The sequence below is a fragment of the Apostichopus japonicus genome, chromosome 7 (assembly GCF_037975245.1).
Source record: "Apostichopus japonicus isolate 1M-3 chromosome 7, ASM3797524v1, whole genome shotgun sequence".
Taxonomy (NCBI): domain Eukaryota; kingdom Metazoa; phylum Echinodermata; class Holothuroidea; order Aspidochirotida; family Stichopodidae; genus Apostichopus; species Apostichopus japonicus.
This window is the reverse complement of record NC_092567.1, coordinates 6,469,387-6,491,474: the sequence shown is the minus strand read 5'-3', so window position 1 is coordinate 6,491,474 and position 22,088 is coordinate 6,469,387. Positions and strand designations below refer to the sequence as shown.

At 33.5% G+C, this 22,088-nt stretch overlaps 2 protein-coding genes and 1 long non-coding RNA gene across 6 annotated transcripts in view; 1 reads left to right on the top strand and 2 right to left on the bottom strand.

The window, feature by feature from the left end:
- The window catches only part of LOC139970046 (uncharacterized), a 320,960-nt gene that overhangs the window by 103,937 nt on the left and 194,935 nt on the right, over positions 1 to 22,088 (bottom strand). The window lies entirely within an intron of this gene.
- LOC139970082 (uncharacterized) overlaps positions 1 to 22,088 on the top strand; it is an 892,672-nt gene that overhangs the window by 705,160 nt on the left and 165,424 nt on the right. The window lies entirely within an intron of this gene.
- LOC139970117 (uncharacterized) lies at positions 5,810 to 11,612 on the bottom strand. Of its 2 annotated transcripts, none has more exons than XR_011794020.1 (3): positions 11,533 to 11,612; positions 7,049 to 7,113; positions 5,810 to 6,568 (listed from the first exon to the last, which is right to left on the bottom strand). It is a non-coding gene; the product is annotated as an uncharacterized lncRNA (long non-coding RNA). The 2 variants fall into 2 exon arrangements; XR_011794021.1 differs by having other exon boundaries at positions 11,574 to 11,612.

Sequence of the window (22,088 nt, the reverse complement as noted above, 5' to 3'; positions counted from 1 at the left end):
CGTTACTCTCTTGCAGTACAAGCAAAGCGCCACCAGTTAAATGGGTGGCTTCAGTATATGTTGCATGACGTTATTCTCCCTACTTCAATTTCTATGGGTGATGCATATCTTATGCACCAACAATTGATCACGGCGTCATATATGCTAGTGTGATTAGATTTACAGCCACCCCCCCCACTTCCATTTCCTATTTTGAACTTCGATGTGTGTTCTGTTTTATTTGTTTATTTGTTTATTAAATTATTGATTATTATCAGTACTTTGACTAATTAAACACCTAAAACAAGTAGCAATCATTACCCCATCACTGAACTTTGTATCAATCTGATACTATCTCTTGCTTAGGATGAATTGCCACAATCTCTCAGTTGCGGTATATCATAAACCGCGGTGTTAATGAGACGATATATCTATTTTACTGCAAGACCACAACATCACTCTATGAAGGGTTACATAAGCCATTTATATTACTGCCAGACATCAATATTGGTCAATGTTTACGACTTTTAGAAACTGGGTCAAAGAGAGTGAAAACAAGAAAGGATTGGAATCTATGTTGAAAACAAGTCTATGAAGCAAAACTTCAACTCCACGACATAAAATTATAAAATAAAATAGAATCGCATATCGTAATCGATGTATTAATAACCATTCTCAGCAAATTTACACTTTTCGTTTTCATTTTAGGGGACAGTTTAATGAAAACCCTGCAGACGGGTGTGACAAAGTGTTACCTAACAAAGGCCCCCAAAAATGTTAACATATATTGATAAGTATTATGACGTTGTCAATACATAGAAACAGACATACGTGGTATCCAGTACAGTTGAAGACGAACGGGGAAGGGAAAGGACATTGTACGGGAGAAATGAATCCAGTAAGAATATAGTGGCCAGGAGTATCGGTATCATTGATTTACCAGTTTTTACCAAATGAGATTCAATGAGGAAGTTCATCTCGATTTAAGGTTAATACAATGGAGGGAATCCGCAAGGAACACCCCTCCCCACCCCTCTCCCCCACCCGGCCCCATTTCTGCAGAGACGTCAATGATCAACACAGTGGATGTTGACAAGGAGAGATCATCGTATGGAGACGAGGAGTGAAATTCGTTTCTTTAAGAAAAAAGAAACAAGGAAAATGGAAAACCGTTAAAATTCTTGCCTGAAGTCTGAAGATGATTAATATATTGCCCAAAATACGCTATAAAATCATATAATGGTCACCAGATTCCACATTGAGCAATATACTTTGCGTTCAGTTTATTATACACTTCTGAATATTTGGTAATAAGTTGGAAGTTTAGAATCTTTCAAAAGGCACTTGTTTCTAGAAAATGTTGGGATGAACTTGAAGAGAAAGTTTAAATTTATGGCAGACATATCGACATCAACACTTTTGTTGGGAGAATTTCTAAATCTCAACCGCAATTATACCAGCCTCACCTGTGTTGAGAGTTAATGTATAGCAGTAACCTTCTGTATGACCTTGACGCAGGACAGCACAAGAGTAAGAGGTTGAAATTACAAGTTAGTATATAGACTACATGTTACACAGAGATAACACTGTTGACAATATTTCTCCGATTAGTTTTCTTTTATTGCTTCCATTGACATTACAACATCAATACATATCAATAATTTCATCATAAGATTCTACGATATGAACTTATGATATAGTAACAGATACATGGGATGAATAGGTTTTAATTGTATCAGAATGAGAGACCAGGATCGCCTCAAAGGGAACAAGTGTGTTTGGTAGTAAAAATTGTATATTTGTACAAGCATACAGAAATACCAAGAATATAACAAAATAAAGGAATAATTATTTTATTGGATATATCTCATATCATAAACAGATATCGTGACGCTGTGATTTTTCCATATATATATGTCGGTCAGTTTTTGTTGTTATGTAAATATATTCAGTTTTGCGGGACAGGGCTTGGGTTATATTGGTAAACTTTATGGCATCATAACATCCAATTGGGTTAAAGCAAATACGACAAAAACTACATTACAATGAAGTGATCATGAATATTTGTTAATCATCAATCAACATCATCAATAAGAAGGAGCAAATTAACGATACCAAATGATGAAAAATGTGTATGGAGAACCGATCATTGCATTGAAGGTTCATGTTAAATATATAGAACACCATCTTCGTTATGATCATTATCATGTATTGCAATGTTATCTTACTATAATACGTTAGTCACGTGTTCCTATTGACTCCAAAGAAACATAATTAGAGATCATAATCATGGAATAAAGAACTGTATTGAAAAGCAAATCATGTCATTGTTATTAATGAATGTCTAAGACATTGTTTTAGTTTGATTTTGAATAACACAATTAATGGTATAACGATAGACAGCCTGTTATTGTTATTATTATTATAACATTTAACAATATTCTTCTAATATTCACTGTATTACGCGTGAGTATTATCAAAGATTAATTCATAACATAGAAATAGGAGGAACGAAATAAAGCAACTAAATCTTGAAAAAAAGTAAAATTAATAAACGGATGAAGTAGAAAGCAATCTAATAATTAATGACGAAATATAACAATAATTAGAGCAAGTATTACATATGTCTTAGAATTGTTCTAAATCGAAGGAAAATGTCTAAGTATAAAGATAATAAAGGTCTGAATTAAAACGAAACCGGTAGAATCATTTATAAAGCGCATTAAAATAATGAAGAGTAAAAATTATGTAACAAGACAAGACTGTATATGAAGCAATTAATGAAAGCAAAATGTAATATTTCAAAATTAAACTAAACTAATATTTAGTACTATAATATCAACGGAAGGTAAATATAGACGATACAATATTAAGAAGTGTCCAACGGTCGCTATGGATACTTGATTAGTGGAATATTAAAGTGTTTTACGTCTTCACCCAAAACGGTATCATAATATTCATGCCCACATCTACCAGATATTAACCAACAACTGCATTCCAATTTTGGATACAACCTGATGTACTTGAAGGTTGTGGAGTTACTGCAATATAACATTTTGGCCCTTTCCAAAAATTAGGCCCAATAAAACTTTGCGCTCAAATGGTCCGAAAATATTGGGGCCCACAAGTTCGGGTCCAAAAGTGTATAACCTCATTAATATTCATAAAGTCAGCGCTAACAAATAGGGCACACCTCTTTACTAAAATACATCTACATTTAGCAAGTACGACATACATACATTACTCCGTTGTTGAGTTATCGCGGAAACAAGCAAGTGTCACAGAAGCACACACAGACAAGGAATCAAAAATGGGAGGGGCGGGGAAGTCTAATTTTCTATTTCTTTTGAAAATTGGTATGTACTAAACTATGGGTATTGTCATTGTCACATACCCTAAAGCAATGTTGAGATCTTTTCCAATCCAAAGCCATACCAATTAAGTGAAATCATGAAAGAAAGACTATTTTGCTGTCAGTGACATCACACTTTACATCACCTGACCTTACACCTGCTATGACATCACACCTGTTTTCTTCAAGATCACTTTTGGTACAAACTGTTACAATGTAATTTTTTTGCCCTTGACTTTCAGTTTTAAGATTATCGACGTTACAGTCAGTTTTGATTCAAACCGGAACGAAAAGAGCTAACAATAATGGGAACCTGTCTATCTGATTAATTTCTGTAGTTTTGTTATTAATCTTATATTGACGTCATATCATCATACCTGGAGAGATTAAACTAATTGCGCATGATCAAAGCGCACTTAACTTGACTGCAAATTTCGAAGAGATAACGTTAACACTAAATAGAGACGTTTGTATGTTTGTTTGTCGGTGAACTATTTTGAGCGTTCATATTATATTCTTCGTGCGCTGATGGGATCAGTTATACAAAAAATAGGATATGCCGTAAAATTGATAATAAACTAAATTATTAAAATGCTGATTTGAAACAAACAGATCATAAATCTATCAAAACAATCATAAAGCGATGCTTAACATAATAATATAATAATAAGTGAACATAATAATAGAATAAGAAAACGAAAATAATGATAGATGAAGTTGCAGTTAAGTTCATGTTAAGAACGATAATTCATAGGAACAGAAAAAAATAAAGAAATGCTGACTTAGAACAAAGATGTCACAGATATTAATTAATATCACCTCTAAGTTCTTGTAGATCGATTTTAATAACACAATGGTATTGTAGATAACCAATGAATGTTATTTAGTCTTTACATTGACACAGTTAATGTGGCTCTATTTTTTGTTAGATTTTAGACATTACGTAACCGATACGTCACAGTTTACATCAAACTTTAGTAAAAGTAAGGACGAAGAAAAGTTTAATCATGAACTCCTAGTTACCGAGTGTATGTGGATACAGTATGTACAGATTTAAACCAAAGTATTTCAAACATGTCTGCGTACAGTACTGAGTAGTAAAGTGTTTGTTTGTGGGGAGGGCGGAGGTTGCAAGGTAGAGAAATGGGTCTGGAATTGGGATGTATCATAACATTAAATACAATTGGACCGATGAAGAATGTTATACCTTGCACACGAGGAGTGCAGGTCCAGCAATATCTGATCAGGGACACACGAGTAGGTGAACAAACCTTTCTCTTCATTTTCGCAAGTAACGACGACTTTGTTACATATAAGGAAACAATACAATTAGAAAAAAAAATACTGCACATTACCGTTTAATTCCCATTCTACAAATTAGCTTTCTGTTGGTGGTGCAAATAACTACTATAACATCTAATTGATCACCAATGTGGTGGGTACGTCATCAATATAATATATATATATATATATCAATATATAATATAATATATAATATAATATAATATAATATAATATAATATAATATAATATAATATAATATAATATAATATAATATAATATAATATAATATAATATAATATAATATAATATAATATAATATAATATAATATAATATAATATAATATAATATAATATAATATAATATAATATAATATAATATAATATAATATAATATAATATAATATAATATAATATAATATAATATAATATAATATAATATAATATATAATATAATATAATATAATATAATATAATATAATATAATATAATATAATATAATATAATATAATATAATATAATATAATATAATATAATATAATATAATATATAATATAATATAATATAATATAATATAATATAATATATAATATAATATAATATAATATAATATAATATAATATAATATAATATAATATAATATAATATAATATAATATAATATAATATAATATAATATATAATATATAATATATAATATATAATATATAATATATAATATATAATATATAATATATAATATATAATATATAATATATATTATATAATATATATTATATAATATATATTATATAATATATAATATATAATATATAATATATAATATATAATATATAATATAATATAATATAATATAATATAATATAATATAATATAATATAATATAATATAATATATAATATATAATATATAATATATAATATAATATAATATAATATAATATAATATAATATAATATAATATAATATAATATAATATAATATAATATAATATAATATAATATAATATAATATAATATAATATAATATAATATAATATAATATAATATAATATAATATAATATAATATAATATAATATAATATAATATAATATAATATAATATAATATAATATAATATAATATAATATAATATAATATAATATAATATAATATAATATAATATAACATATATATATATAATAATATAATATAATACGGAGACAGTTATGTCAGTTCATATAAGTACAACAGAAACACAATGGAATAAGAAGACTTTATAGCCTCATATAACATGTTAACATTGAAGTACACATTCTACACGGACAAATGTTGTGGAAATCATCTAACTATGCTTTGGTGTAAGAACGAAATGACAAAACTTGATTTTGTTGAGTTATTCAAATATATAAATCACAAAATTGACATGAATATTTAGGCCTGTACTAAGGGGTTGACGTCATCATCAATTTAACATTAAAGGAATTTACCAGAAATTTATCTTACCAAACCAGAAAAGTTGAAGAAACATAACTTTGTTTTTGTACTATAACATTTAAAGACTGAAATTCCGAATAAAGTAATCCCTTAAACAAAATGTAAATTGAACAGTAATCTTTCAAATTTTACTTATTTCTTGGATGTGTTGTTATTAATATTATTTTACAAATTAATCTCTAAACAAGATCCATTCACAATGAATGTAAAAGTTACAGTGTTTACGAAGTCACCATGCCATTGTCTTGAGAATATAAGCATTTGATGACGTCACAATCATTAGAGACTAGTTCCAAGTGTATTATACTGGAGCTCTAGCTGGCGCTGTTTGTAGTATTTGGGAGATGTTAACAGTTTACAACCTAAATCTTTATTAGATCCTTCCTCACTGAATGTACTGCCATCGTTTTGAGGATTGAGTGAATTACGTCACAGTCCTGCTGATGATTGGCATCGCCAGTTGAACATGCATTTTGCATTGTGCTGTAATATAAAAATAATATGATATATATCAGGTTATATTGTTATCATAATCAATGGGTCGAACAACATACTTATTAGTAGAATAATGGGGAAGTTAAACCTAAGCAACCCCCTCCCCCCCTCCCCAGAAAAAAGCGCCAGGAATACCATGAGTCAACAAGTAATTTAAACCACCAGCCAAACAAAACACCGCCACACGGGAAACAAGTGAACGATGTTTATGTTAATGGAAGGAACTTATCATTCATCTCATACATTGAATCATGGATCAGCTTTATTAATGAAATGTACAATAAAACCAATTATAGTTATTGGCCAGATAAAATTAGATAATCACAGATATAGGAATACAATTTCTGGTTATTGATGGAGATTATTATTAATATATTAAGATTGTACAACTAAAGGTAGCAGACAATCTCTATTAACAAATACAATGTTAAATACTAAGGTAGAATGTATTCAGCTGTATTGACTTACAATTACTTGCGTCTTGCCTGGTTGAAGTTCGCCAGGCTCAACTGGTAACTCTTCTCATCGAATCCCTAAACAAGAGGAAAAATATAAGTAATGAATATGTATAAGATAACACAGAAACAAAGACAATGCAGTATATAGCTAAATGTTGTAAATCATAATATGTATCCATATTAAAAGTGTTATTTCAGATAAATCGAGTCACGTTACATTAAACTTTGCATGTTTCAAATGTCTTGGAAATTTTTGTCCTGTTCATTATTATTATTATTTCAGTTACTATTTTAGGGATTCCTAAGGAGTACGTCTTGCGAATATTTTATTACTGAACATGATATGCACATGAAGGCTTAATCCATGAAACCATGGTCACCTATGATGTGGTCGCTCTGATTCCATGCTCGAAAGGATTTGTGAAGATTGGATTCTATAAAAAATGTTCTACTGTTTGCTTGAAATATTCCAAAAAAGTATGTATATGAATAACATCAGTCAACCCATATTGACTCATAGCACGAGGTTATAATCCTTTCCCAATCTATAAAAAAAAGTTTATGTGTAAAACAGGATTCCTGTACAAGAATCAGTTCAATTATCTCCACACCCCATCCTCTTCCCTGCCGGTAACCATCAAATGACCCTATCCAGGGGATTTCCCATTGATATAACGATGACTCAATCGATGCAACCCAATGTACTATCTAACATTGGTGCGATGCAGGGAAATGTTCCGTCCTGTTTATAAGCTGATCCCTTCTAGCTGAGTAGCCATTTTCAATTAAGTTGCAAAGTTTAACATTCTCTTTGTTATGAAAGTTCGACAATTCCTTCAAACATTAACGTAATCGTTACCGAACAATATCCAGGTCACTCAGCTCTCATCGTGTGCTTTTCTTAAGAATTCACAAATGTAGGAGCCAAATCAAATTGGACATTGGCTCACGTTATTATGCAATACAAAGGTGAGAATTCAGGAGCTGGTTAAAATGGCCAGTGTACCCCATTTCTGATGGTAACCAGTTTGATCCATAAATGTGGTTTATATATTTCCAGCTGGACCAACCCCTCTCCCTTCTTCTTCTAGAAATTTGAAGCCAATCGAAACATTTCGTCTAAAAGTTAAGTAAAATGTTGGATAGGCCGTGTCACTATTTGACGTTCATACTGTTATACCTTTAAAGGAAATTCCCTGAATTTATCATTATTGACATCTAACTGGATAGTTATTTTAGTTGATTCTCTAGACCATGCTAGACTGGGTTCTGCTTTATGTTTTGTTTTGACGGAACTTGTGTTATCATTAGCATAGTTTATCTTCAGTGGAAAGCTATTAACAGTAAAGGAGTTAATTATGCATAATAATACTAATAATAATAATAATAATAATAATAATAATAATAATGCATATTATAGTGCGGAATACTATTAACAGTTTAAGTGTTAAATGCGAAAGACAGAGTCTTTCTTGCTGGCGTTACGTTATTTTCCAAAACGATAATTTAATCAACCAGTATAAATAATCGTCCCAATAACACCATGTTAGAGATGAGCGTTGGAAGGGAAAGGGAGGGGGCAGGGGCGGGCTCAAACCGATGTTCAGGGGTGCTGAAAGCGCTATCCTGTGAATGTTCCCACGGTCACGAGCTCGCTTAATACACATGGTCAGTGGACTTGTTGGACCCGGAGACATATTGCCTACGAAGCCCTAAAAAACTACTGATATTAACCTTTGAAACTATTCGATGCATCCCGGGACCCCATTGTAAAAATATACACAACTATAGTGAAAATCACTGTTCCGAAAAATAATTCGCCGTCATAATATACTCCTGTCCCCTTCCCGTAGCATCCGGGCATCTCTGGTTACCATGGTACCATTGTCTAGGAACATGTTAGTTAGCTGGTAGTAGGACTATAGTAACAATAAGATATGATCTCGTTTTTTTGAGAGAGAGAAAGATGGGAGAGAATGGAGAGATGGGAGAGATTGGAGAGAAAATAATAGTGAGTGAAGAAGAGACAAATATTGTTTGAACAAAGAGGATCAACATTAAAACTCTGTCAAAATAAGAAATTGAAGCCAGATAATTGTCTTACAAGTCTGGAACGATGAACGAATTATCAAGATACTTGGAAGCTGTAACACATTTTAGAAAATACGAACTGGAAACACTTTTGGTGTCACGTGATTCAACTTATTTGACAGATTGTTATACGTTTTATTTGCTCATTTTTTGCTCTATTGTTGTCACTTTACAATGAACATTAATCCAGCGTTAACCATATGAGTCGCATAATTCGTCAAAATGAATGTCTTGTAAAACACAAATTACCTACTTTTTATTTCTTATTATATTGTTAGTTTCTCTGTGCAGTATCAGTAAAGCGTTATTTACTTAAATATGAAAGGTTATCCGGACGTTGAAGGGTGAAACTGACCGCTTTTTATGAAAATATTTTGAACGTTTTTGACGGTTTAATGCTAGACATCCAAGGGCATTAAATAGCATCATTTATCCATTAACAGGAAAATAGCTTTAATTATTGTTATTGTTATTAATATTGTTCCTGTATATCCGTGTTAACACCTTGCAGATATGTTCAAGATGTCTAAAAGATGCACTATATCAATATGTATTACAACTATTAAACGATGAGTGACTTCTTAAACTCCGCCGAAGAAAGTTGGTGGACCAAAGAGGTCCATGAAGAGGGATGGGGTGGCGTTAATTTAAATTGTCATCCAACTTTGGGTAACACACTCTAGTTTTAAACATTTAAGTCGGTCAAATCCTCCCCCACCTTGAAACAATGGAACTACGGGCCACTAGTTTTCTGCCTTTCAACAGAAATACTTCATCACGTTAACTTATCCGTCGCCTGCATGGTGAGTACACACACACTCCCATTAGTACAAGTTCGTATATACAATGATTTATGTAGCAGTAATACACCTTAGCTGCACGTGTACGCTAACGTCGTATTTGAAAGTAATTTAAATGGGCCCTACAAAGAAAGATAAAACGTGCCCTGAAACGTTGTCAAACGTTGTCATTATACTAAACGCTCATAAAAACATTATTTGTTTGCTGGATAAGTCAGATGTATAATGTAACAAATTGAATTAAAAAGCAAAATGGAACCTCCTCAGGTTGGTGTTATATGAATCCTCTGTTTGTAAATGTGTTTAGGCAACGACATGTTATCGATCAATGTGTTAATTGAATATTCCAAAATAAGAGTTCATGTAGAGGGAAAAATATGTATTATTGTAATTCACTGCTAGCTCATTTTGACTAACATCAGAAAGGTTTGGTACAATATTCAGAAATTAGCTTTCATATTGCAAAAAAAAAAAATAAAAACCACCGTGGAAAAATAACTGTAACAGGTTGTGCTTATTAATCAATTAATTAAGATATGAACCAGCGTAAACCATCTCGAAATCTTACTTGAGGCCTTGAACTGACACACATTTGGGAAGTATATCGCTCAATAAATGTTTTTTTTTTTAAAGTTTACTTTGGAAGAGAGTCAACCCTCATGCACACAGCTTCATCTAAAATCACTTAAGTGTCGAAAGCTACTTACGCCGTTGCTGTCATGTCTTTTATATAAACGGACCTGAACTGTAACTTACTTGATGCACCCCTCCTCCATGTAATCCACTCTGTAAGGGATTACGGTATGACGTCATCACTCAGTCACTTTACTTTTACCAGCTCGCTCCGAGATAGTGTATTTATGACACAGTGTATGCTCTCGTTTCACAATGATTCATGATGCTATAACCCAACGAATACCATCCTAAGCCATCCCCGACCCCTCCCCGACCCCTCCCCGACCCCTCCCCGACCCCTCCCCGACCCCAGGGAATGATTCTAATGATTTTATTATATTAAAGAATACCGGAGTAGAGATTAATGGGAGATTTGGGTATAGACTACAGTTAGCCCTTTGTGTGTAGAGAAATTGTTACCCTATAAAAGTGAAATTCAAAATGTTTATTTTTTTTATCAGTTCCTTTTACGGTTAATAAACTGTGAAAAAAAAATTCACGGAAAACGAACTATGATACGAGCTAACAAATTATGATATGCACATCAGCAGAGTGAAATAAAATAATCAGCATCTGCCGGTGGGAGGGGATTGACAGTTTAAAAGTTATATTCCAATAATGTGTGAGGCTTGTAACACACTATAACACCGGACTCAACTTATTTTAAAGTCTATTCGTTTCTTTGTTTATCATTTCTTTGACTGTGTGTGCGGAAGTAAGATTATTTAGGCCGCATCTAAATTTGACATTGAGAACAGTGCTATCATCATTACGAGGCATTAACTTGTAACTGGCCTATCTGAATTCCCTGTTCGATACACGACAATTATAAATCTTTCCTCCTGATGAGGGACAAAGTATCATACTCTTTTGTCTTATTTCTTTGTTCAACATTAATTAATACATCTGTGTCTATTATTAAAATTACCGTTACTAATTAACAGGAACATGAATCTATGTCTCTCTCACCTCTTCTCCTGGTAGATTGCCATTTCCGTCACAGGCCTGAAAGGAAGAGAAATATTATATTCATGAGATTTAGAAAATGAATTTCAGGAAAATATAATATGGCGAAGCAAACAATGTATAAGTTAGAATGATATATATTCAAAAATATCGCAGTAAATTATTCCTGGCAGGTAAACGCACATCTACATTGAACACCCTAAAGTCAATAAAGGAGACAGACTCGTCAATGTAAGATGCACGGAATAACATGAATATAAACATCAGCTTTATAGGGAAGACATTGTTAGTTTTAAACCCGTCATCAACCCCCGAATGACGTCATCAAAACTGAGTGACGTCATAAAGACCAACTTCTCACTGAGGTGATCAGATGGATACAATGGACAACAGAGAAGATGACGAGTAGGGAAAGGAGGGCAGTAATTAAAGATAGACCCCAGAATATCGTGGTCAGAAATAGCAAAACCTTAGTCAACAAAGCAACACATTGGTTACACCCCCCCCCCTTCGTCTGAGACGGTCTGTTTCTATCGTATTGTTAGTAGTGTAAAGATATCCATCAAAGTTTTGGAAATGTAGTTGTCTGGTAAAAATATACAATAAGAGACACAATCGGATAATCAAATAGATATGTTAACAACTTAAACATTTCACTAATTATAATAAACCTTGCACAAATGTGTTTCAGAGAGTCACTTGGTTTGGGTTGCTCATATACTCTATAGAACGTTGTTCGGACTCGAGAATGCCATACTCGAACCAAGTAGTCACGGACTTGGCTCGGAATCAGGAATAATTGGACATCAGAGTGTTTCTTATACTATAAGATACAGACATATTAATGGCTCTGATTGAAATAGTACTAATAGAAATAGGAACCACATGAAGATACAAGGCCTGGATGTTGTATTTTGTTATTGTCAGCGCTTGAATATAATTATTAATTTGCCGGTTGGTAATTGTATAAAATTCAACCACATTTACAGTTACTTTGAACACCCCACCCCTGCCTCTATCTGGCCCAGGCTCCTTCAAGACCCTACGTTATACACAGTGTTGAAGTTATTAAAAAATAAAAGAAATAATGCAAATATTTTAAACCATTATTAGTTCAGATTCACCGTTGCCATTTGTTGTATCATAACGCTGCTGCTTATTCATAGTACTGTACGTACAGAGGGTGGTAAAAAAATACGTTTCTTGAAAGTTAAATAAAATTCTTAAATTTAACACCTTTAAGTTGACCTTTTAATGTAGTCACATCTACTTTAATTTTGCTTGCATATTAAAGTACATCAAAATGATGAAACCTACCCCCAAAAACAATACATTTGTTTCTTAGTTTCAAGTCAAACCGAGATCCGTCCTTCATATATAAGCCTGCTTGGACCCACACATTCATATCAGTGACGTATATATACATTCATCTAAATAAATAATAAAATCAATAGACATCCCTCAAATCCCATTACAACTCAAACTATTAGAATCGAGTCACATATACTGAATGTTGCATAACTGTGTACAGTGACGTCACAACGTACAGATTTTAGAGATGAAAAGCATGCATCGATATTTTCACCAATAAAACATTTTTGACTGAGATGGTGTGAAAGAGAGACATTGCAAGCACGATAGATTCATTTTGTTTATAAGGATTGATGTATCTGAATATTCTCTACTTTAACATTCATAATGTTTATTGATTCACAAGACAATTACTTCTATAAGGAGAGCATATAGGGGTCTACATGCAGAGAAAGAAGGACAGTAATAATTAGAAATAGGGCGAGACTGCTGGAGTACGAGCGTGGAAGGGAGACTTAATTTAGTTTCATTTATTTTTACCATACCTCATGTTATTTGTACCATACCTCATGTTATTTGTACCATACCTCATGTTATTTGTCCCATGCCTCATGTATTTTGTACCATACCTCATGTACCATAAATCAAGTTATTAATATCATACATCATGTTATTATACCATACCTCATGGTATTTATACCATACCTCATGCTATTTTACCATTCCTCAAATTATTAGTATCATACATCTGTTATCTGTAGCATACCTCATGTTATGTGTACCATACCTCATGTATTTTGTACCATATCTCATGTACCATACCTCAAGTTATCAGTACCATACATCTGTTATTTTTACCATACCTCATGTTATTTGTACATAACTCGTGTTATTTGTAGCATACCTTAAGTTATTTGTAAGGGTTTCTGACGTATACGTTGTATTGTACGATACAAACATCCTGGACAAATAACTCCTCGTCGTTTGAAAACAAAATATTATTATCGTTACTTCAGTATGGAAACCTAGCCCGCCCCCCTCCCCCCCCCCCACATTATAATCTCTCATAAAGTTGTTTTTCATCTTTGATATGTTCATTTATAAATAACAAATCAAACCAGAGAAAGTATGGCATTACGATCATTAGGGAGTACATGGATTTTTATGACCGATTTTCTTTAATTGGGTTCAAGTTTACTGAATTAGAATAATGTCCTACAGTGCGAGGTATAATTACATGAGTAACCACACATCTATCTAAACATTTACGGTTTTGTTTCTTGTATAAATTAATAATATAATACAACAACATATGTGGCTGCTTTAGAAACACATACATATGTTTCCAAATCAGACGAAAGGGCGTTGAAAGAGAGGAGTAGGGACAGCGTTATAATAAAATATGGAAAGTAGTTTTCTAGCACCAACAGAAAGTTGAAAAATACAAAGCTTAGGATGATGTCAAAATTGTGATGAAACTTTGTAATATCCTCAAAGGAATTTCTAACGTATACTGTGAGCCTGACAGGAAGCAGACACTTGACAACATGTAACATTGCGCCCATTTCAAGAATGTCGGGGAAAATGAAGATCTATGCTAGATTAACGCTGTCCTACCGTGACCTGTATTACATACTAATGTCCCATAACTCACTGATCTGTCACAGTTTAAAAAAATCTAATAAAAAAAAATATATAGATTTTATATCAATATCTTAAAGTTAGAAAATCACCAAGACTAGTTTGAAGTCTCTATAGCTATGCATACTGTACACTCTTAAAAAGTTGGGTAAAAATATTGACCAACTTTCAACCAACACTGGGTACATATGTAACCGCTCAAAAAATGGGCAAAGTTTGCCCAACAGCAGTTGGGTAATGCATTTACCATGTAGTTGGGTAAATTATTTTACCCATTATTGGTTAATCCATAAAGTTAGTTGGTCAATTTGTTGCCCAAGATTGGTCAATGAATGAAATTGTATTGGAATGTTTTTACTCAATGTTGGTTGATTGTTACCATTAGTTGGGTAATTTGATACCCAACATTGGATAATGAATCAAATTTTATTTGAGTGATTTTACCCAATGTTGGTTGATTGATACAGTTAAATTGGGCAATTTGTTACCCAATATTGGTCGATGAATGAAAAGTACACTAAGGTTTTTAAATATTAACACATAAAATAGTATTAAATTCTCATTTTATTGATGAAAACAGCTTCAAAAAGCTTCACTAGAACTAACAACACATAAAATGGTTTCACAAAATTTAGCAACATGGTATTGTTGATTGCAGTAATCTATTAACTTACTTTATATCATATTGTGTCAATATGTTCATCATGAAAATGTATCAATATATGCTTTGCAAATTTGCTTTAGGACTTGGAACATGAATATTGACTTACAAGTTCATCATGAAACTACAAGTTATTCTCTTCATGGATAGAATTAACCTTAACATACACAACATTGTTTGGTTCTTGCCCACTGACCAATTTGTAACAAGTGTTGTTTACAGCTGAGCCTTTTTTAGCAGTTATAGGTGATTGTTTTCACTACACACTCCATTAAGTGCTAAGAAATTTGAGCACAGAAGCAAGAAGTTCAACAGGAAATGGCAAGTCCTCATAATTATATCATGATAATTATATAGATATAACTAGTAGTGGAAACAAATATGGCTCAATGTTAGAAAAGGATGACTTTTTATGATATATCAATGGTTAAATTCCAACATAAGCAGTCTTGTGCAGCTATAACATATTCTTCTTTTTTAAACATATTACCTATACAGTGCAAACTGACTTGAATGGAACACACATGGTATCACACAAACAAACCTCTCATATGTCTTTAATGTCTCAATTGTTGTAATTTGAGCACAATTTGTAAGTATAATGATATGAAATTTACAGAAATAAAAGGAAAGGTCAATGATGGTGCAGGTTTACCTAATTCTTCAAGCCAATGCACATTGTAAACATATCGAAGATTGTATATTTCACAGGCACCTAGGAATTTTCACACATATCAAATATGAATCCCTAACCAGTTCTCATTATAAAACTTATTTTAATGTTAAACATTGCATATAGCATGAAACAGCATGACAATCACAAAACTGTTTGAAATCTAGCCCTAGTAGTTAAAGTGTAAATTTCTGTTTGCCTGCTTCCCTTCTCAAGAATAGTCAGATCTGTACATTTGTCTTAAAAAAGACCCTCAACTCTGTCATAAGTAGGATCAAACAACATCAATGTGTACATGTTATCGAAAAAAATGATAGGATGAATTTTATAAGCAAACGTATACAAACATTTCAAGTCATATGTAAGTAAAGTTTCACATAAAGACACATACAGTCAGTGCATGTTTATGAAAAATGATAACATGCAAAGAAGTAAAAGAATTTTAAGTTACAAAAACCAACTTAATTATTGAACCAATGAAATGAGTAAAAGCAGCAAGGTTCGGATCCAAGAAGTAAGTCATAACTTTTTTTTTGAAGAAAAACTGTAACAAACAGATTAAACTATCCAGTACACTGAAAAGTCATTGCTTGGAAGAAATAAATGCCATAAGATCTCTGATGCTGCTTGAAATGTTTGCGTCCAAGAATTCGTATATGAAGGTTTGAAGAAACTTCCATGTCAGCTTGCAATGTTGCTGGAATTCAATATCGAAAATATACACCGCCTTATGCATTAAAGACTCGCCCCAAACCGAGTGCGGCCATCTGAAAAATTAACTTTTGTTGCTTGCAAGTGACATGTTGTTCGTGTCGCTACAAAATGCAGACAGTACAGTAATAAAACGTGATACGTTTTTATCTTTAGCTGGATCTGAGATGTCCATCGCTGTATCGTTTATACACTGCTGTGGGTAATGACCACAGCTGCATGTACTGACTGTATACTAGTGTCTAATTACCGACGGTAGCAAGCTGTGTGTGTATTTTCTGGGATCGATGGTGGTGCCTAACACTTCTGTTACACCTCATTCGAAACTAGGTCAGATTACCGGCATTAGACGTTTCTTTTTGAGCAAGTCTTCACACCCTTTAAGGCAAACACCTATTGCTTTCAGTAGGGATGGTTGTGGCAGAGCATGTCTCTTGAGAATAACATAGGCTTGGGATGGTGTTAGGTGGGTGCCTCTGCACACTACAAAGGGCTGTGGCGTCATGTCCACATCGATAGTCCTTTGTGTATTCTTCTATGGCAACATCCTCCTACAGGTATAAAAGAAAAGGTACCATTTATTCCTGATTGTGACTGTAATTTATTCCTATCTGTGACAGGGACATTTCAAATCAAAGAAAATGCAATGCAGGATGTGACACCTGTTTACTAAGTAGTACTAACCTTAGTTAGACAGGACAAGAAAGAATGTAACTGCTGAGCACACACACACAGCTACTGTAACAGCATCTCTGACCAGATTTCAGATTAGACAAATTATGAGAACCTGGAATTTCCGTCACATGAAGCACAAGATATTTCTCTCATAATAGGTGTAAATTCACATTCATAAAATAAGTGACCTTGCAACTTTAAACAGATTGAGAATAACCTTTTGGCCATGATGCCATTTTAGTATTAATTTCATGTAGCAACTTTGAACATTCATACATTACAGTAATCTTACTAGTTTTTCCTCAACCAAATACTTAGACTCTACTTAAACATCAACATGCATAACAGTTTTGGTATGACACGACTGGGATTGGAAATTGAAATATATCAATGCAAAATTACCAAACAACTTTTTTATTATGCCACACAACTTGGTATACCAAACCAAGAGGTCATCAAAAGTTCATTATGGTTTTAATATTGTGGATAAATGCATACACCTAGCCTTAGCATAGGCCCCTTTAAGTTTTATCACTCAATTCATTTATACCTGAAAAAGAAAATGATAGAAGGAGGAGACATATTTTTACATGTCAATATCTTGTCTTTCTGATCACATAGTCTCGGGCCTACAGATACGCCTACTGTACCAATTTTGTGGAAATTTTGCAGATGTAGGATCTATACTTAAACCATAAATTTATGAATATTGTGACCCCCAATAAAAATAAACATTTGTAATACTATGGCGAGGTATAAATTAGTAGGTTCTTGTCCTGCCTACATCCTTTTGCCCACTGGGTCAATTTCCTTCCCTTTTTTAATTTTTAAATTTGAACAACCAATTTACCCAAATTTTTACCACACTCTCCGTAGGTTAATTGCCTGCACCCTCACTTTTCTGAACAGTTAGGACGAGAAACTATTTTATTTATACAAATGTGATCAATATATGGCCCAGGCAATACTAGCATTTATTTAAGTTATATTTGTAATATATGACACAACTATATTTGTAATAGTACTGTAGGCCTAAGTAAATATATGACACTCAAACTAAGTTTTCCAAAACAATTTTCTGCAAGCTAGTATGAAGTGGACTAAGTTAGGCCTATCCTTAGTGACATCTTAATAGTTTTCTTAACTTTGTTCTGAAAACTGACAAATGTGAGACTAGGACTGTCAAGTGTCATCAACATTACTTATCCCACGCCAAACACAAGCATAACGCTATACCTCCGTAGCCTAACGTACACGCAAAGCGCGCTCTATCTTGTGCAGCAGAGTTAGGCCTGGCCTACGCACGGGCTAGTCTGGGCTACGAACACAATATATACTGTTGACCTAACGTTTGGATATTTCCAAGTCTGTAGATGGACACATCCTAACGTTAGGTTAGGCCAAGTAATACTAGCCAATCCGTTGGGGGTATGAATACATTATACTATACCTTCAAATGATTCCTTCAAGTCTTCTACCCCCAACTTCGTTGAAAGTGTCAACACATCACCATCATCAACCGGCGACGAGAAAGACATAATTCAAAATATACTCATGAATATACTCAAGAATATTCTATTGCAATTCGATCGTATGTACCGTATCTAGTAGAAGTGTGCTGTTATCACGTCGCAGCGCGCAACATGCCTTCACTAGTACGCCAGCGTAGTTAGTATACGGATGTACGTACGCAATGATCACATTGCAGTGCGAATTGTACGACAACATTTTGGCGGGAACATTGCCCAGACGTTGGGCAAATGGACTCGTATATATACAGGATAAACGTTGGATAAATGTTTCCAACACCATTTTACCCATAATGGTTAAAGAATTAACCAACATTTTCTTAAAACATCTCTACCCAACAAATTTTTGCCCAACGTTTTAAGAGTGTAGCACTTTCATCCATGTAAACAAACATCTTAGTCCGTAGCGACTGCAACGGAATACCTACAGCGATATATACTATATGAACATGTGTTGTCTGTTATACCAGACAGTCGTATCTGTAAATCAGCTTAGACTGTACTTCAGACAAATCCTTCTATGACATCGTCAAAGGTGATGTTTCAGTTATAGCATTACTTATGTAATTTTCATTGTGAGGGATAATTCTTTCATCAATAACGGTGCTTAAAAAAAAAAATTCAGATTAAAAATTCTCAAATTTCAATCTGCAACATTTACATCTATTCCGTTAACTAATTATTCCCGATTTCAATCCCTTGACATAGCGACGCGTGCCTAGATACATACGATGTAAACAAAACCAACCTTCACTGCACTACATACTGTACACTATTACATGTACTGTACATACACACGTACGGTTTCTACCACAAAACAACACAACAATCAATACTCCGAACAATTCGACACTCAAAGGCAACTCCCAATGGCGGCCACTACTCGCGTTAAAACCTGGGAGGAACAAGAAGTCCTGACACTAATTGATATAATTTTGGGGGGAGTATATACAGAGTATGGTGAAAAACCCCGTCAGGAATAAGGAGGTGTTTAGGAAGTGTGCGGAAATGATGGCGAAAGAGGGATACGAAAGGACGCGTACGCATTAGCGTGAGCAGTGCGTGCTGGGCTTTCATATCCATAATATTTCGCTGTGTATTACGAATAAATATGCGTCTACAATCTCTAGGTCGGCGACCAGCGGCTTCTTGTCTTTGCAGGAATGCCTCTTCCAATATGTGACGCCTCCTTCGTAATACAAATCTCATAATAATCAATGAAAGCGCTACGGCACATTGAGCTTCCATCGCCATCATCTACTACTTACATCTAAGAACCCCGCGAAACATCGTCAAAACCGTGACCCTTGACCGACCCAACGCAACTGATAGCGTTGCAAAAGCATAATTAACTCACTGATGCATGTGGCTGCGAATAACGATCGTCCTAATATCGTAAAACGTCGTGTGAGTACGTGTGACCGCTACCGTAATTCGTTTACTATGGTGGGACGTGGGACCGGGGTCTTAATTAAAGCCAACAGAAATGTACACAATCTTAATATCTTGCCCCCCCCCCAAATGGAATGAAGCCCTTCAGTTTTTTCTTTGCTTTTCTGTAAAGTTTATACAAACAGAATGACTTGAATCCTTTTGTAGATTATTGTTAGTAACATATAGGTATCCTAGCCCGATGACTGGCTTGTTAGGATCCGAGCACCGAGTGCCAGTTTTCGAGTACAGTATTCTATATACAGTATTCAGTACCGAACACGAATTATACTATTTCATACGAGTACTTTTGATTTCTTAATATTTTAGAGAAACCTAATATTTATAACCCTTCCCGGTGGTAATTATATGTAAATGCTATACCAGTCGAATATGAAGACAATGCCCGTGTCTTGTCATTGTTTGACAAATTTTCAAATGTAAAATGTCTTAAAATGATGGTTCAATAGGGGTGCAAGTGCCATGTTAATACTACAAACATGCTATAAATTGGTATATGTTACAAACATATATACATCACTTATGCTTTCTTTGTTTATGCTATATGTACTGTACTTGGTAATATAGTCGGCTATTCTGCTGCAGTAGAAACACAGGATTACGGTGACATAACAGAGTAATAAAAATCATCGATAACTTATAATAACTACCTACTGTAACGTCAGTATTACGAAACTGTTTGTTTTAAATAACTCGTCACGAACGAGTATCAAGCACTTTGAATCGAGTACTTAAGCATCAGAGTGCGGGTGCGAAAGAATGAGTACCAAGTACTGTTCACCTAGTGCGAGTACCGATCATTTGGAGACAGATGTTTGAATGCCAATCGAATGCCGGGTGCTTTTCGAGTACTACAACACTAGAAAATAGCTTCTTGACAATACTTTACCAGTTTTTTTTTTATTTTAAGTTTACTAGTGCTTGGCACAACTTTCAATTACAGATACAAACAAAAGGACCTTGGAAACACCAAATCTCTCCCGCAATTGAAAAACACAGATACCGATACGGTAAAACTTCTTCAAGTCGTACTTACTAATGAGCATCTGATTAATGTAATATTAAAGTAAAATATCTTGTTTTAAATTGGATTTATTAGACAAACCAAGGCAAAACTGATCAGCAATTAATTGAACACATTTTATGTTCTTGTTAGGATCATCTAGAACTGATCAGTTAGTAATAATGAATGATATTTTAACGCTTTTTGATATATTATTATCAAAGAAAAAAAAACAGATCGTGAATGGTTTGAGTAGATCACTAAGCTACTCCCAAATAATTATGATGAAAGTCCGACTAAATTGAAGGGAAGAGGCTGTCGAAAACTTTCGTTTTCGAGGGCGCTAGACCTTTTAATGCGGAATGGTCACGCTATTAATTCTGAAATGTCAGAGTTTGCTCCACGATCACATTATGAAAAATGCAATTCAATTAAACTTTCGTTACAACTGACACAATCTTCTAGATTTGTCATAAGTTAACGGCAGTTTGCGAGAACTTTGACAGATTCTATTCGAATTTGAAATTTCGTCGACCTTCTCAAATATCCAAACACAGAAGACGCGTGAACAATATACGGTTTTACGAGTCTGAACAGAGACAGAAAAAATAGAACTCCGTAATATAGAAATGTTTTTGTTTTCTACCTTGTTCCGGATCACGATAACTTTTTCCTTATTATCTTAGCCTCGTAGGCTACCTGTTTTCAATCTTTCCTAAGTCTGCAACTACGAGGTAAAATAAGACCAGACCGGTTAAATTTTGACGGTTAACCGGTTAATTATTTTATTGAAACATGTTAATTCATGCTCATGCGCATATGTCTTTAATGTGATCAATATTCGCCTTGAAAACGTTTCTTG